At 40.4% G+C, this 2,746-nt stretch overlaps 1 pseudogene; it reads right to left on the bottom strand.

Annotated features, from left to right (window-relative positions):
- Window positions 1-571: 571 nt before the first annotated feature.
- Window positions 572-2,432, bottom strand: LOC102871427 (annotated as a pseudogene).
- Window positions 2,433-2,746: the final 314 nt, after the last annotated feature.

Raw genomic sequence — 2,746 nt, 5'->3', positions numbered from 1 at the left:
TTTTCTTGGCAGTCCATGGTACATTGAATACTCTTCTCCAGCACCACAGCTCAAAGGCGTCAATTCTCCTTCTATCCTCCCTAGTCATTGTCTAACTCTCTGATGCATAGCAAGTGATTGCAAAAACCATGGCCTACATCAGGTGCACCTTAGTCTCCAGAGAGACACCGCTGCTCTTTGAGTACTTTAGAGAGGTCCCTAACCGCAGACTTTCCCATTGCAATAAGTTTATTTCCTGGCTACTGGTGCCAAGAGTGTTGACCGTGGAGCCTAGCAAACTGAAGCTGTGAACAATCTCAATCTCTTCACCATCAATGAATTTTTCTTATACTTTTCAAAGAGAAGAGAGAATTGGGGGTAGGGGGTGGGCAGGGAGAAAAGTTCAACTATGAATGAATGGAAATCCAAAGTCTCTGTAAATTTCATTAAAATTAATTAAAAAAGAAGATTAAAAAAAAACAACTCAAAACACCCTAACGTTAATAAAAAAAAAAAAATAGATTGAAAAAAAGAAGAAGAAACTGATGCTATTTACCTAAAGGACAAAAGAAAAGTGAGAGGGGGGAATCATTCACAATCTTTCATTCATTTGATCAATTAGGAACATAAAGCAGCATCCTTCTCTACAATCTGCTCTCTCCTGTGACCACAATTTGCTCTTTGTTTTTCATTCTGTCGAGTACAATTATTACTATCATCCGCATTTATTGATTCCATTTTTATTCTTATTCCAGCTTCCGAATGTGGCAAATCACCAGGCAAAAAAAGTAAAGCAATTTTGAATTATCTCAATGATTCAGGTGTTTCTGAATCCTCTCAGCTGTTTCAAGACATAGGCATTTCTGCATTTGCGTCTTTACTCTCAAGGTCTCTCTTTCTTGGTGTGGTCAGTTTTCATTTATAAGATGTTGCACATGGACAAAGAGCAGCTGAAGATCCTCTAGCTTCTCATCTCGTTTTATGCTCCTGGGGCTCCTTATCAAGATATCCAAGAGGTTTAAGAAATTAGGGTCTGGAGATGCAGCTCACTGGTAGAGCACGGTGGCTCACGTGCCGCGGCTTTCTGGTTCGTGGTTCATTACCGCTAGCAAAAGAAATTCATGAGTATAGACATTGAGTTTGCTCAGTTCAAACTGCGGAGGATGTAGTCTTTTAATGCCCTGACTCTCCAAAGGACGAATGATAAGATCATCACATTGGAACTGGTTGCCAAACAGCATGTAACTAACTATCTTTGACTAGAGGTGGAGGCTCGGGAGGGAGGCATTCCTGAATATTTTCATCTGTATATTGCTTCATGTCCTTCCTTGGAGGTGGTGTGAGTGCACTGACTTGCTGCGGTTCACTCACTGTGGAAAATCAGGATCCTCAGCTCTGGGTTGATACTGGTAGCCTGCTGTCTTCGCCACCACCACCTGCCCTGACTGCAGATCCTCCCAGTGCAACACGTCTCTTAATCTCTGACTCCTGGTACCAAGTGTATTGATTGTGGACCCAAGTAAGATGATGTTGTTGAGAGTTTCTCTCTTTTCTCCATCTATCATTATGTTGCCTGTCCAGTAATGCAGATTTCTGTTTTCTTGACATTGAGATGCAATCCATATTGAAGGCCGTATTTTTTTCTAAAATTGTGTGTGTGTGTGTGTGTGTGTGTGTGTGTGTGTACGCATGCACACGTGCTGTCAAATTGGATCTGATTGGTACAGGAGGAGATTGTCCTTCCTTCTCCAGCTGAGCATCTGGTGGATTCGAACTGCTCACCTCTGGGATTGCAGTGCAACTTCTTGCCACTAGGCCACCAGAGCTCGCCTGAAGGCTGTATTTTTGATCTGCTGCAACAAGTGCTTCAAGTCTGCCTCACTTTCAGCAAATAAGGTTATTATCATCTGCATAATGCATGTTGTTGATGAGTCTTCCTCCAAACCTATTACATTTGCCTTTATAGAGTCCAGCTTCTCATATAATTTGCTAAACATACAGATAGAATGGGAGAAGAATGGGCAATCTCCTCCTGTTAGATTAACTGCCTCTGAAAAGCCACCAGAGGGTCAGCTATTGATAGATTCTGACTCTATGGTACACAACAACATACATATTAAATAAGTATGGAGAAAGAATACAACCCTGATACACCCTGTTCTTAATTTTATATCTTGCAGTGTTCTGTTGCTCTGTTTACACAACAGTTTCTTGGTCTAGGTATAGGTTCTCTATATGCTCACCAGGCTCTGCCAATAAATATGGAAGACATCCACCTGGCCAAATGATTGGAAGAGATCCATAATTGTTCTTCTCGCAAAAAAGGTATCCAAAAGATTGTGTAAATCATTGAATAATAGCATATGCAAGTAAAATGTTGCTGAAGATTATTTTAAAACAGTACATTCCATAAAGAACTGCGAGAAATTCAGTCTGAATTCAGAGGAGTTCATGGCACAAAGGATCTCAATGCTGATGTAGGTGAATCTTGGTTGAAAGCTGAAAATATCAGAAATATTTGTGTTTTCTTGTTTAGGCCAAATCATGTGACAGTGTGGATTATAAAATTTTATGACTAATGTTGAGAAAAATGGGAATCCCAGGACACTTAATAGTGCTCATGCAACACCTCTACATAGATAAAAGAAGTAGTTGTCCAAATGGAACAAGGGATATTTAGTCAAATTTGTGTCTTCTAGGTTGCAACACCCCCATGATACATCTTCAAGGATATGAACATGTACGGCCAAGCACAATCAATAAGAGT

Source organism: Elephantulus edwardii, unplaced genomic scaffold, assembly GCF_000299155.1.
Source record: "Elephantulus edwardii isolate Elephantulus edwardi_28Jun2011 unplaced genomic scaffold, EleEdw1.0 scaffold00191, whole genome shotgun sequence".
Classification (NCBI taxonomy): domain Eukaryota; kingdom Metazoa; phylum Chordata; class Mammalia; order Macroscelidea; family Macroscelididae; genus Elephantulus; species Elephantulus edwardii.
This window is presented reverse-complemented; position numbering and strand designations above follow the sequence as displayed.